This window comes from Balaenoptera borealis, assembly GCF_965194805.1.
Source record: "Balaenoptera borealis genome assembly, chromosome: 13".
NCBI classification, from domain to species: domain Eukaryota; kingdom Metazoa; phylum Chordata; class Mammalia; order Artiodactyla; family Balaenopteridae; genus Balaenoptera; species Balaenoptera borealis.
Window position 1 is genome coordinate 90,791,624 of NC_138870.1, and position 15,985 is coordinate 90,807,608.

Below are 15,985 nucleotides of genomic sequence, written 5' to 3' on the forward strand. Positions count from 1 at the left end.
GTAAAAGGCAGGATGAGATTTAAATCCAATTCTTTCTGACCCCAGAACCCAAGCTTTGAACTATTTAGCATTATGGCTGGATTTCTCAGAACGTTCTTTTCTTACCAAAAGATATAAAAGTATCTTTTAAAGGCTCTTGGTCTTGAAGGCTTAAGTTATCCCACCTGACATATCAGCATCATTATCAGGCCCTAGGATCTCATTTTAATGCTCTCTCCCGGCCCACAAGTCAGAATATAATTCTTTTAAAAGAGGCTCCTTTTTGTTGTAAGGTAACTAACCCCCCTTAAGTCTATCTTACACTAAATTCTGCTCTTTGGAGGATGCGCTAGTAACAAAACCACAACGGAGTCCACACAAAGATTTCAAGCACCCTAGATTGGTAGTTGCTAAAGACAGCATTTAAAAAGCCAGGGATGGCCGGGCAGAGGCTTATTGCCTGAGAAAGACAAGAGTATGGGGCCCATCTGGGCTGCCCACCAGATCCAGGCAAGCGTAGCACATCGTAAATAACCTCTTACACAAGCTTCACTGCCAGCTCAAAATGGGTTTTGAATGTATTTGGTTTGCTTTTAGCCAGAGTGTGAGCTAAAGTCTGTCATTTAAAATTGCCTAGAACTCACGTCACAAGAACAGGTGGGTCTGGATTGAAAACTAAATAAATGAGAGTCTGAATTTACCAAAGCAAACATTATGGAGTGATTATTTTGCTTTAGAACAGGATTACCCTTGGGACTCTTTAAAGCAGGGATCTCCTTTACTGCAATTAAAATGTAAATTTCTCTATTCAAATTTGGTTAACACTCCTGACCTTTCAGGAAAACGCTCGTTTTATTAAGCAAAGGATCCCTTGTGCGGAAGAACAAATTAAAGGTTTGATTCTTTCTTAGAAATACTAAAGAAGGTCTGCAAAGCGTTATTTCCTTTTCCTTTCTGAATGTTAAAGCTGTTATAGAAGTTTCTTTATGGGAGAATTTTTGTTTTTAAATATTACCCAATGCTCTTTCCTAAAACATACTTATTAAAGCTCAAGATCAGGAAGAGGTAACAAGCCTTTTTGAGATCACATTTTATCTGCTGCTGAAAAGCCCTTTATCAGTAGGTGGCGCTCTAAGAATGAGATTACTGTATTGTGGAGACAATGAAGTCAGTCTAGAAAGCAAAATTCCACCCTTTCTGGGGCACCTTTTTGAAGGAAACAGCTTTGCCCTGCCCCGTGAGAGGGCTCCTCTTCCTGAGCTGTCCATCTCTGCATCTGCTGTTTGCGAAAAAGGATGTCCACATAGTACCCTTCTTAGAACCACAGACTATCAAGACTAGAAAGGACCTCTTATGTAATGGCTTAGCTTGCATCCTTTTGATCCTGGAATCACAGGATCTGTAAAGCTTGGAGGAAACTTAGAAATCATCTTCAATGCTCTCGTTTTTTTGATGAGGAAGTTGAGACCTGACATGAAGGACTGATCACCCAGCTAGTTCTTAGCTGAGCCAGGACAAGAGCCCTAGTGGGCTTGCTCCATGTCCAGTGCTTCCTGGCTTATTGGTGAACATTACGGGGGCTTAGAGAGTGAAAAGATACCAGCTTCTCTTTACACTCATGATATAGCCACTCTACCAGGACTCATTACAAATGTCAGCTGCTGAGTCTTTCTCTCCAAGCTAACTTTCTCAGGTATCTTGTTTCCGCCAACCAAGTCATTTCCCCTATCACCCAGATTCAAAAACCTAGGTTCTCTATTGGCTAGTCCCTTTAGCATGATTCAATATGTGTTTGGAAACGTTCTGGGCTCCAGGGTATAGATGTGAACAAAACAGACAAAAATCTCAACTCTCATGAAGGAAACAAAGAAATTAGTCAGTTATATAGCATGTTAGTGATGAATGCTAGGGAAGAAAAAAAAAAAAGCAGGAAAGAGGGATGTGAAGTGTTAGGGAAGGAATGGAAATTGGGTCAGGGGAAGCCTCACTGAGAAAGTCACTTTTTTTTCCCCCGTTAGATATTATTATTTATTTTAATTTATTTATTTACTTTCTGAAACGTAATTATTATTCAAGAAAATAAGATTTTTATACTGTTTGGAGAAAGTCACTTTTGAGCTAAGACTGAAGGAAGGGATGGAGTTAGTTGTAAGGCTATGGAGAGGAAGAGTATTCTAGGCAAAGGGAACAGCAGGTGTGAAGGCTCTGAGTCAGGAGCAGGCTTGGAATTTTTAGAAACAGTAAGGAGACCAATAAATTATTTATAAATTTTTATCAGGTACAGATCTTTTTCTTTATCAATGTAACCCACTCCCTCATTCATTCCTAATGTCATCTCTTTAGGCTAGATTCCTAAACCTGGATTCTTACAACTCTTACCTAATTGGTCTCTTCACCCTGAGTCTCTTTCCCAGGATGCCAGATCTTTAACTAAATGTAGTGTGGCATCCTGGGCCTGCTTGGGCCTGATCATGTACTGAATATTTACCACTTCCATCCGATGATGGAGTGCTGCTGTGCACACTCAACTTTATGGCTTGTTGGGTCAGATAATACCTAGTTCATGATGGACAGTTCAGGTCGCATGGCAACTTGGTGGACCATGGTTAAGCATTCAGTCTCTACTAAGGCCCAGTAGTAGGCAAAGCGCTGTTTCTCAAAAGGAGAGAAGCTATCCGCAGATGATGGCAGGGTTTTGCTCCAAAATCCTGAGTCCATGCTGTGATTCACATATAGGGGCTGCCAAAGGCTCCAAAAAGCATTCCTATCTGCCATTGTTGCTCCAAACACCATCAGATCTGCTGGATTGTATGAACCAACTGGTAGAGTTTTTTGTGCAAGACGTTCTCTTGTTTTGTGCTCCACTCAAAACTGGCACCTTTTGCTCTACGGTAACTTACTAAGGCATTTCTTTCCTCTTAAAATTTTTTTCCTTCCCTCTCTATTTTTCCATACTAGCTTTAGAGACTTGGAGAAGTTAGTTTAAATTTAAATAAATAAATACATAAATAAATGAATGAATAACTGATGAGTTTCACAGAAGGATCTGGGAACTAGTCCATTCAACTCCAAAATCTATGTACTTAACCACTATACTGTATGCACATTTGTAAACTGCCCCCCCGCATAATATATGATGAACATTTTCCTCATAATATTTTGTTTCTCATAACATTAAAAACATAAACATAAAAACATAATATTATGTTTCCCATAATATAAAAACTTTTCATAAACATAATTTTTGTGACTGTTTAACAGTTAGTTGTATGACCTTTTGGCTATTGAAAAGACAGCACATTGTCAATATCTTTTTTCATGTATTCTTATCTGGCTTTCTAATTGTTGACTTAGAATATTCTTGGAATGAAATTGCTAGGTTAAAGGTATGAACATTTCTAAGGCTCTTCATACTTAATGCCAGATTTCTTTCCACAGTGATCTCAAATTCTTTTGTTTTGGGCATCTGTTGCCATAGAGATTATATGATCTGTGGGGTCAGATATCATTTCTAAATTCCCAGGTCCTTTTGCAACACAGGGGATAGCTCTGCATACATATTAGGAAAGTAGTAAATAGTTGACTTGATTGGAATGGTTGGAATTGAGTAACTTGAGTGCCTTGTCTTGTGTGGAGGAATTGAAACCCAGGTGGATACTGGCTGGATGAGAAGTGGAAACTATTCACTTCAACCAGCTTGATCCATGTAATTAAGGGGAAAAGTGGACATAAACACAGATATGTGTCACAACGAAAAGACAACCTACTGAATGGGAGAAAATATTTGCAAATGATATGACCAATAAGGGGTTAATATCCAAAATATATAAATAGCAACTCAGCATCAAAAAAGCAAACAACCCAATTAAAAAATGGGCAGAAGACCTGAATAGATGTTTTTCCAAAGAGGACATGCAGATGGCCAACAGGCACATGAAAAGATGTTCAACATCGGTAATCATCATGGAAATGCAAATCACAAGCACAAGGAGATTTCACCTCACACCTGTCAGAATGGCTATCATCAAAAAGAACACAAATAACCAATGTTGGTGAGGATGTGGAGAAAAGGGAACCCTCCTACACTGCTGGTTGGAATGTAAATTGGTGCAGCCACTATGGAGAACAGTATGGAGTGTTCTCAAAAAACTAGTTTCTCAAAGAACTACCATATAAGCCAGCAATTCCACTCCTGGGTATATATCCAAAAAAAGCCCCCCAGAACACTAATTTGAAAAGATACATGCACCCCAATGTTCATAGCAGCATTATTTACAATTGTCAAGATATGAAAGCAACCTAAATGTCCCTCAACAGTTGAATAGATAAAGAAGATGTAGTATATATATATATATATATATATATATATATATATATATATATATACACAATGGAATACTACTCAACCGTAAAAAGAATGAAATTTTGTCATTTGCAACAATGTGGATGGACTTGGAGGGCATTATGTTAAGTGAAATAAGTCAGACGGAGAAAGACAAATACTATATGATATCACATATGTGGAATCTAAAAAAATACAACAAACTAGTGAATATAAGAAGAAAGGAACAGATTCACAGATACAGACAACAAACTAGTGGTTGCTAGTGGGGAGAGGGGAGGAGGAGGGACAATAGAAGGATAGGGGACTAAGAGGTACAAACTATTATGTTTAAAATAAGCTACAAGGATATATTATACAACACAGGGAACATAGCCAACATCTTATAACTATAAATGAAGTATAACCTTTAGAAATTATGAATCACTATACTGTACACCTGTAACATATAATATTGTACATCAACTATACTTCAATAGAAAATTATAAAAAACAAAACAAAACAGATATGTGTCCAATGTTAACAGCAACTGTCTCTGGAAGCCACAGCAGACACTGTCGGTTTCCCATAATCCAGTCCCCAACCCCCATTCATGATCTCCTTAACCCACCTACAGCTCCATACTCCACCACCTTCCAGCCAAGTGTGGCCACAGGGCACAGCTCTGTCCAATGAGATGAGAGCAAAGTCTCCTGGGCAGGACTCTCAGAGAAGCTTTTGTGCTCTTGATTTTAAAAGGGCCATTTTCATTTCTTTCCCCTTCTTCCTGTCCAGAACACTACATGATGCCTGAGGATGCAGCAGCCTTCTTGAGATCATGAGAGGCCAAAGAATAAGGACAAACTGTAACTAGTTAAGGCTGGCAAGACATGAATATTAACAACTGAGATAACACTTACACATTGCCTACTTCACTGTTCCAGCAGTTCGTACATATTAAACTATTAATCCTTTCAATAGGAGGTGAAGGATATTATTGTTTTTTATTTTATTTTATTTTATTTATTTATTTATTTATTTTTGGCTGTGTTGCATCTTCGCTGCTGCACGCGGGCTTTCTCTAGTTGCGGCAGGCGGGGGCTACTCTTCATTGCAGTGTGCAGGCTTTTCATTGCGGTGGCTTCTCTTGTTGTGGAGCACGGGCTCTAGGTGCACGGGCTTCAGTAGTTGTGGCACGTGGGCTCAGTAGTTGTGGCTTGCAGGGTCTAGAGCGCAGGCTCAGTAGTTGTGGCGCATGGGCTTAGTTGCTCTGCGGCGTGTGGGATCTTCCCAGACCAGGGATCGAATCCCTGTCCCCTGCATTGGCAGGCGGATTCTTAACCACTGTGCCACCAGGGAAGTCCCATAACCATGTTTTGTATTAAGACACTATTGGCATAGACATGGCCTGGGGCAAGTGGTTTAATCTTGCTGGACCTATTTCTCCATCTGACAAATAGACTAAATCAGTGACTTTTTTGATAGTGATCCATAGCAGAAATATGATTAAGAACAACTAATCATGTATGTGTTTATGTGTGTAACTAAAAGTTATTAAATAGCTTACCCTTAGAAAGACAGTATTTTTTTCCTTGTCTTTTGTTTGTTTGTTTGTTTTGGCTGCACCACATGGCTTATGGGATATTAGTTCCCCGAACAGGGTTCAAACCCTTATCCCCTGCAGTGGAAGTGTGGAGTCCTAACCACTGGACCACCAGGGAATTCCCGAAAGACAGGTTTTTTTTTTATACAGAAGTTTTAGGTTCACAGCAAAATTGAGGGGAAAGATACAAAGATTGCCCCAGCTGCCCCCACACGTGCACAGCCTCCCCCATTATCAACATCCCCCGCCAGCGTGGGACACTTGTTACAATTGATGAACCTACCTTGACACATCATAATCACCCCAAATCTATAGTTTACATTAGGGTTTACTCTTGTGTTGTACATTCTATGAGTTTGCACAAATGTATAATGGCACCTGTCCACCATTATAGTATCATAGAGGGTAATTTCACTGCCCTAAATATCCTCTGTGCTCTGTCTATTCATTCCTCCCCTTAGGCCCTGGCAACCACTGAACTTTTTACCATCTCCATAGTTTTGCCTTTTCCAGAATGTCATATTGTTGGAATCATACAGTATGTAGCCTTCTCAGATTGGCTTCTTCCATTTAGTGATACACATTCAAGATTCCTCCATGTCTTTTCATGGTTTGATAACTCATTTCCTTTTTGCACTGAAAAATATTCCATTGTCTGGATGTACCAGTTTATTCATCCATTCACCTATGGAAAGAATCTTGGTTGCTTCCAAGTTTTGACAGTTATGAATAAAGCTGCTACCAGCATGTGTGTGCAGGTTTTTGTGTGGACATAAGTCTGCAGCTCCTTTGGGTAGATACCAAGGAGCTCATTTATTGGATGGTATGGTAAGAGTATGTTTACTTTTGTAAGAAACTGCCAAAATGTCTTCCCAAGCGTCTTTATCATTTTGCACTCCCAATGGAATAAATGAGAGTTCTTGTTTTTCCATATCTTCGCCAGCATTTGGTGTTGCAGTGTTCTGGATTTTGCCCATTCTAAGAGATGTGTAGTGGTATTCTATGGTTTTAGTTTGCATTTTCCTGATGACATGTGATGTGGAGCATCTTTTAATATGCTTATTTGCAACCTGTATATCTTCTTTGGTGAGTTGTCTGTTAAGGTCTTTGACCTGTGTTTTAATTGGGTTGTATGTGTTCTTTATATATTTTGGATAACAGTTCTTTATCAGATGTGTCTATTGCAAATATTTTCTCCCAGTCTGTGGCTTGTCTTCTCATTCCCTTGACATTGTTTTTTTTGCAGAGCTGAAGTTTTTAATTTTAATGATGTCCAGCGAATCAGTTGTTTCTTTCATGGATCATGTCTTTCGTACTGTATCTAAAAAGGCATCATCATATCCAAGGTCATCTAGGTTTTCTCCTGTGTTATTTCCTAGGAATTTTATAGTTTTGCATCTTATACTTCCATCTGTACTCCATTTGAGTTAATTTTTGTGAAGGGTATAAGGTCTATATCTAGATTCACTTTTTCACATGTGGATGTCCAGTTATTCCAGAACCATTTGTTGAAAAGACTACTTTTGCTCCATTGTATTGCCTTTGCTTTTTCATCAATGATCAGTTGACTCTATGTGGGGGGCTATTATTTTCGTCGCTGCTTTACAGACAAGAAAACTGAAAAACTGGAAAGAGGTTAAGTAACTTTGCCAATGTCACACAGCTAATAAGTAGCAGAGCCAAGATTTAATAATGAGTTAATAAAGCTAATAAATAGCAGCCTGGTGCCAATATCCCTGTACTTAACCACTGTGCCATACTCCCTGTCTAGATAAACAGACCCAGTTTGTGTCCTGGTGTCATGTTTGAGCAGTTGCACCATTTTTGGACAGCCTATATTAATATTTCTATATATGAAAAAGATATCTCTACTTACTTGTATTTCTTATTATGTGTGAAAAATAAATCTCTATTTAAGCCACTATTGCTTAGGGTTTCTGCTATATGTAGCAGAATACAGTCAGTCCTGATATCCAAGCCATCAGTAGCGAATACCCTAAATCCCTTCTATGTGCCTTCATAGTACATCACTCCCCCCAACCCCACCCCCCCGTTAGAGTGCTAGCTCAGTGAGGACAGGGACTACAGCAATCTTGCATATTATTGTACCTTAGTACAGTGTCTGGTACATATTAGATGCTCAATAAATATGTTTGAATAATTGAATAAATCAATAAATGATTGATAGCTACAATTGCAATAAATTGAATCTCCTGTTCATGCTTTACTTAGCATCACACTAATTTGCATTCTCTGTGTATGGGCTAGCCAAGAGAGAGGACGGTAGTTCTGTACTTCATGGTTATGTCAGTCTAAACTGGCATTAAAAAAATATATACTATGAATAAGTCATCAAGTCCATGAACTATTGAGAGGTAAGAATATTTTTGGCTTTTGTTTCCCTTGCAGTTTTTCTGTCCCCTTTCAGCTTCATCTTTAGCCATCAGTTTCTTACTTTCTTTTAATTCCATAGTGCTTCTAACATCAGTTTATCCTTCTGATTTGTGTATCTCATATATGCTCTTAATTTCTTCCTTGTCTCTCCTTATTTCCCTGGACATGCTGTATGGTTCCTCTGCACCTCTGATAGAGTGATTTCTCTAAGGCATGAAGAACTGTTTGCTACCCTATAATGTACCCTGCCTGTGCCATCCTCACCACTCATTTCAATTTCCTGGTATGATTTATCCAGCAATCAGACCATCATCCAAACTTGGCTTTGCAGAAAGGCTTAATACGTTTGTCTTACCCCTTTGGGGACTGCTCCCGATTACCATCCAGAGAAGCTCAGGTCTCCATTTTGCTGACTTTTCACTGGAGCCAGATCAGCCACATGAGCCATTTTGTTTAATAGCAAATTGCACTATTAATTCTCAGTGTAACGTGCAATATGTGGAAGGAGTCGAGTGCCTCTGTTGGCAGGAAGGGATTCTGTTTCTCCCTTGTAACACAGCTCGCTTTTTCTCCCTGTGATGCAGTGGAGGGAGCATTGGAAGACAGGTGAGCTGGAGCAGAGGCTCGTCTCATGGAGACGTTGGTCTTGAGCAAGGCCTTAATCCTCTTGGGACCTCAGTTTCCTCCCAACTCTCTAAGATATCATCCAGCCCTGTAATTTATGATTTTATAAATAAGAAATGGCAAAATAACTTCAAAAAATCCATATTACAAAGGCAACCTGAATTAAATGTTAGGAAAAAAAGCTCAGACTTTCCCCATAACATGTATTATAAAATTAATCATATTCAATCTCATAGGTGGAGTTCAGAAAAATAGACTATAAGAATCAAATAACAGGTAACATCAGAATCCAGGATTCAAGGTTGGATTCATGGCAGGAATCAAGAACAAAGGGATCAAGTCCAACCAGTGACAGGTGAGGCACAGGGGAAAGAGCTTCTAAAAGGTGAACTGAGTTTTGTGTCTTTCCTAGTTCTGCTGTTTGTGTTCTCTTAATTCCTGACCCCTACTCTCTGCTCTCCTTCCTCTCCCCCTAATAAATATATATTCTATATTTGTTATTTTTGTTAAGTAAAAATGTATTTTGTTTTTTTTGTAGGAAATTTATAAAATAAGAAAGTATGTATTGTTTCCTTGTTCTCCAATGATCATATTCAGGTGTGCTGTGCCTTCCTGCACTATAGCAATCTAATTAGTAGCTACAGTTGCTGTGGCCCCAGGTCAACAGGTGAATGAGCTCCTGACACTCTCCACTTCAAGGTTCATTCCAGGCAGTGATGCCAATGGGTGGAGCAGATGGAACATTACAAATATACAACCTCATGATCTATTATCTACATGGACTCCATCTGAGTCAGTAGGAGAAATGAGAACATCATTCAGAACCCAGAAGCTCTAAAGTGCACAGGCTCAATTTAAGCCATTTATACGTAGCTCGCACATGTTCTCTCTCCTACACAAACCTCTCCCAGACCCCTTCCCTGATCTTGTCCCAACATGTAGCCAAGGATACCACGTGTGGCTTTTTGACTTCACTTGTATGGAGTTGCCTCATTATGAAGTAGGGATCCCTTAATTGTAGTGAGGCTGTTGTGATGGCTAATTTTATGTCTCAAAAATATTATTATGTTTTAAAATGTGCCCAGATATTTGATCAAACATTATTCTGGATGTTTCTGTGAAGGTGTTTTTTGGATGAGATTAACATTTAAATTGATGAACTTTGAGTAAAGCAGATTACTCTCCATAATGTGGGTGGGCTTCATTCAATCAACTGAAGACCTGAATAGAACCAAGGCCAACCTCTCCCCAGCAAGAGGGAATTCTGCCAGCACATGACCTTCAGTCTCGAACTGCAACTCTTCCCTGAGTCTCCAGCCTACGGGTCTACTCCATCAGATTTTGGACTTGCCAAGCCTCCATAATCATGTGAGCCAATTCTGTAACATTAATCTCTCTCTATATATATGCACATCCTGTTGGTTCTGTTTCTCTGGAGAACCCTAATATAGATTTCCGTGGTTAGTCTTGCACACAGAAAGCTCCTAGGAAGACAGAAACTCCTGTCCTTGAAGTGCAGGTGCAGATAATGGAAGATTACCCCAGTGCAAAATTTCAAGTCTTGGAACCGGGACCTTAAGCTTAGATGACCTGACTGGCTGAGAAGCAGAGTTACTGCCTTATGTGATAATATTAGTTGTTTCTAGCTGCTGCCATGGGGTGTAGAAAACATTGAGCCTGTGATTCTCTGCTCCTCTGACCTGGCAAAGACTCATTCAGAATGGGCTAAGTTTAAGTGCACCTCTCTGAGATGAGAGGAAGAGGGCCAAGTTCACTCTCCTGCACCCTTGTCCTATTTATACTCTTTGTGCTACTTCAGGAGTAATCCTAAGGAGAAGGAATTTTGAACTGAGTCTCAGGTGTCATGCTTACCTAGTCTAGAACCCAGACCAAATGTTATGGTCCAAGCATATGCAGTAATGCTAAGTCCTACAATTGTCCGTCTCACATAGACCTGCTGCTCCTTTTGGTCAAATTCCAGGTGCTCTTGTCTACCTTCCCTTCTTGGTCATAAGGATGCAAAAATTCTGCAGTTTCCAGTTTCCATCTCCTTATTTTACCTGTTTTTCCATCAGGTCTTTACATTTTGTACCCATTGCCTTAAATTCAGTGTCCATACCTACACTTTATTCTTGAATTCTTTCCCTTCTCTAATATGATTGGTTCTTCCTCTGATCAATGCTGCTTATTCAACAGTATAAAGGAAAACAGAAAAATCACCTGTAATTTACATACTATTCAGGGATAGCTCCTATTTATATACAAGCCTGGGCAACAAGGTGAATGGTAGTGCCCATTTGTTTATATTGAAAGATTGGGGGAAGAGCAACTTTCAGAGGTGGATGTCAGTCAGGGTTTAGGGGAAATGAAGAATCCAGTTTTGGACAAGTTTGAGATACATGTTAGATATCCAGGTGCAGAAGTAGAGTGAGTGATTTGATATAGGAATCTGGAGTTTAGGAGAGAAACCCAAGTTGGAGCTAGAACTTGAAAGTTATCAGTACATAAGTAAAATGTAAAGTCACGGGCAGGAGAGGTCACCAAGGGAGTATAAAAAGAAAAGAGTAGAGATTTGAGGACAGAGTTCTGGGGCTCTACAATGTCTAGAAGTGGGTGAAGGAGAAGGAACCAGCAAAAAATGACTGAGAAAGAGTGAACAGGGAGGTAGGAGAACAAGAAAGAGTCAAGTTTCAGAAGCCAATGAAGGAAGAATTTCAAGAAGATGTAAACCATCAACTCTGTCAAATGCTGCTGATAAGGTCTAGAAAATGAGGACTGAGAATTGGCCAATGGAATTAACGACATGAAAGTCATTGGTGACTTTGACAAGAACAATTTTGGTGGAGCAAAGCCTGATTAGAGGGGATTCTGGAAAGAATGGGAGTAGAGACTGGTACTGTGAGTTTAGATAAATCTTTCTAGGAGTTTTGCAGAAAAGGGACGAGAGAGATGGAATGTGGGATGGAGGAGGACATGGTGGATCAAGGGAGGATTTATGTATTTATTTATTTATTTATTGGCCTTGCAGCATGCAGGATCTTAGTTCCCTGACCAGGGATGGAACCTGCACCCCCTGCAGTAGAAGCATGAGCCTTAACCAGTGGACCACCAGGAAAGTCACTTAAATGGAAGATACTACACTTTTGAATACTGATGGTGATGATCGTAATACTGTACTCCATTTATAGATGTACCATAGTTTACTTAACCAGTCCTGCATTAGAACACATAAAATTGTCTCCAACTTTTGCTATTATAAATAATGCTGCAATAAACCTTTGCACTATTTCAGACGCAAGTGAAACACAACTTGAAAAATTACTGGCCGTCCCTGGACCAATAAATGATAATTGATCAAGGAGGCAGTGTAGCCAAAATTCAGCCTCTGTACACCTATACCAAATTGAATCTCGGAGACAGAGTTTTGACTGAAGTAGAAAATAGCTTTATTGCTTTGCCAGGCAAAGGGGGCCACAGTGGGCTAATGCCCTCAAAACTGTGTGTCCTGACCTGGAGTGGGTAGTGAGGAGTTTTATAGTAATGGTTCAAAGAGGAGGGCTTGATCAGCTCGTGGACATTCTTTTGATTGGCTGGTGGTGGGGTAAGTGGGAGTGATCATCATCAACCTTTTGGTTCCAACCAGTCTGGGGTCTACTTGCTTGTAGGCAGCATACAGTTAACTTCTCCCACCTGGTGGGAGTTTCAGTATCTGCAAATCAGCTCAAAGGTATTGTTATGTGTATCCCTTGAGGGGGAACCAGGACCCTGCCCCAAGGCTGTATTATTGCTTCTTGACTGCTCCTCTCCTGCTTCCACATCCTTCTCTTCCCTGATTGGCAATTGTTTGAACCTGCCCTTTGGAACTCAGGGGTAGGTTCATGGAGGCTGAATGAAGCCTATTTCCTGCAAACAAGAAATGGGGGACACAGAAAGACTTTTGTGTCCAGAGCCCCACAGGGTCCTGCTGGGTTTCAGCGGGATCTCTCACTGGCCCCATTTGGGTCAGGTGCCCAGTCCTGCTTCCTCCAATCGGTGCGGGCTGAGATGAGTGATAAGATGGCATTTCAACCACAGGAGGGGAATTTCCACAAAGGTGAGTGTGTGGTAGTTGCTCTGCACAGTTGTCCAAAAAAGGTGTTTATTACAACATCCTTGAATACCAGTCATTGTTTGCAGTTCTAATTCTTAGGATATATTCCTGAGTGAAATTAATGGGTCCAAGAATATAAACTTTTTTTTAAACATCTTTATTGAAATATAATTGCTTTACAATGTTGCGTTAGTTTCTGTTGTATAACAAAGTGAATCAGCTATATGCATACGTATATCCCCATATCCCCTCCCCCTTGCGTCTCCCTCCCTCCCTCCCTCCCACCCTCCCTATCCCACCCCTCTAGGTGGTCACAAAGCACCGAGCTGATCTCTCTGTGCTATGCGGCTGCTTCCCACTAGCTATCTGTTTTACATTTGGTAGTGTATATATGTTTTAAAGGCTGTTGCCAAGCCATTTGCCAATCTTCATGCCCACCTGCTAAGTATTAGAAAATCATTCCATGCTCCTTTCCCATCTCAGCGCTGAGTACTGTAAAAAACTCAAGTATTTGAGAAGTGGAAAATAGTTTCTCATTGTTATTTTGATCTTACTAAGATAAATTTATCAGCGAACTTGAATCCAAGTGAAAATTAGCATTTACCAACACGTGCTCTAACAGTCCACTCACGGGCTATTGAACATGGTGGAACTGAATGATGCCGCCGCCACTCGGCAACTCTTTCCCCGCTAGGCAGCTCTTTCCCCGCTCACCAGGTCTGCAGTGGAATGTTTCTAAACACAGCCTCAGAGACCTGTCTCCTTTTACAAATCTCCAGCTTGAATTGTTGGAGAGCACAGGTAGGGCAACTCCATCCACCTCAGGGACTCAGCAAAGAGAAGAGACCAAGCAGATGCTTGGGAGCCCGTCTCAATGCACCAGAAAGTAAACTTCAGCCTCTGCTTGGGATTTCTTTTTTGTGTCCTCCGTTCACCTCAGTGACTTTTGCTGTCAGTTGAAAGAACATGCCAGAGGCCATGGAAAGCAGCAGCTGATGGTGGCAACACTGTAGGTCATCCCAGCTCAGCGCCTTCTCCTTCCAAGGCACTTGTTCAGCTGTCAGTATGATCCATGGGGCCTGTTTCCATTCCAGGCAACTCTAGACCCAGCAGCCCCTGATCCCGTAACACATGAACATTGTTCCTAGACTATCCGCTGCAGTGAGTGAATTCCTTAGGAGTGAAAAATGGACCTTTATTCCGAAAAGGAGAGAGGAGGAAGGGAAATAAAATTTCATCTTTAAAAGTTCTTCTTTAAGTCTGCAGTCTATGGGACCTTTACAAGCTCAGAATTATGCAGAATTCCATCCTTCATCTCACCACTAAATTGCCAGGACTTGGATCCTATGGCTCCCCACCAGAGTGTATTTTGATTCCTTTATTGCATTTGGGTAAGTCTCATGACCTCTGTGCTTCCAAATTTGTAAAATAAGGAGAATAAAGGGTATCACTTTCCTGGCTGTCATTAATACCTCTATGAGTGGATTTATATAGTGTTTGCTTCTAACAGTGAATAGAGCATTGAACAACTAAGGTGCACTGCATGCTGTCATTTATTTTCTGGCTTTTTAGTAGGTTAAAAATTCAGGGGCCTTGAAAAAGTTTAGAAAAAATAAACTCCCTCAATATTTATTAGTTCTGGAGTGAGACAAACTTGGGTTCAAATTCCAGGTCTCCCACTTTCTAACTACATAGATCATAGGCAAATCCCTTAACCTCTCTTGGCCTCAGTTTCCTCGTCTACAAAGTGGAGACACTAGTTGTATTTACCTCATGAGGTTGTTAAAAAGTAATACATGTAAAATGCTTGGCCCATGAAAAGTGCTTGATATTGGTTGGCTATTATTATTTTTAAAATTATTTCTAGTTAGAGCTGACTCTCTGTGTGAGATAGACCTTGGTTCAAATGTCAGGTCTCTTGTTTACTTAATATCTCTGTGCCTCAGTTTTCTCATCTGTAAAATGATGTGATAACAATACCACCTAACCTCACAAAGACGTTGTGAGGATTAAATGAAATAATGTAAGTAAAGTGCATGGTACAGACTGTGTGCTCTATAAACATTAGTAATGTTACTACTGGTCCTTCACCTGGGCCCACCCTAAGGCAAACTTATAAAGCTTAGGAAATATGTCATCTAGGCCCTAGTGCCCACTCACCTGTCTCTGCCATGAACTCCTCTCCATTTGATATTCCCTCTTCCCCAGGTGTTCATCCATATGTTCTTTCCTCAGCCCCAATCAAAACCCAGGACAAGCTCAGAGAATAAATTTTAGTCCATGAGATATCTATCTCAAGGGTGTTTGCAACTTAAGCCCTATCTTGAGTGGTAAAACAAGGCTCTGGCCACTATCCCAGGAATTTTAGGCATCAGCAACCAGGTAAGTATGTTTCTCAAGCACCTGGCTTCTTCAGGGCTCTTAATAGTGCAGTACTTTGGTGGCGGCTCTTGGAGAAGGGCAGGCCTGAACAGAATAGGAATTCAAAGTCAGGTGTACTATAAGATGACATATCAGTTAGGAATTGTGTTCAGCTGCTAATAGCAGAGACCCAACTACAACCAAGTAGGGGTTTATTTTCTCACATACAAGAAGCCTGTAGGCAAACATTTTAGAGAAGAGATGGTATTTCTGTGACAGCATTAGGGACCTGAGTGTATTTTTTGCTATTCCATCCTCATCTGCAACTTCTCTCTTCAAAGTAGCTCCATGGGCCCAATATTGCTACTGGAGGTCCAGCCATCACATCTTCTTTCCAGAAAGGAAGAAGAGGGAGAGCAAGGGTCAAGAGAGAGGCCTCATCCTGCTGAGATGTCTTCTTGAAGCAGCTCTCCTGAAAGCCCCACCCAAAGATTTACATTTATATATACCTAGCTGCAAGGGAGGCTGGGAGAAGGAGACTTTTAGCTAAACATATTGCTGCCCTGAATAAGATTAGAATTCTGTTACTGATGAAGAAGGTGAGAAAGGATG

The 15,985-nt window shown here is 40.5% G+C and overlaps 2 long non-coding RNA genes across 2 annotated transcripts in view; both read left to right on the plus strand.

Moving 5' to 3' along the window:
* LOC309609059 overlaps positions 1 to 15,985 on the plus strand; it is an 86,553-nt gene that overhangs the window by 27,425 nt on the left and 43,143 nt on the right. The gene's annotated exons all lie outside the window — the stretch shown is intronic.
* Positions 4,537 to 14,992, plus strand: LOC309609058. Its single transcript, XR_014233236.1, has 3 exons — positions 4,537 to 9,440; positions 9,478 to 10,290; positions 11,951 to 14,992. It is a non-coding gene; the product is annotated as an uncharacterized lncRNA (long non-coding RNA).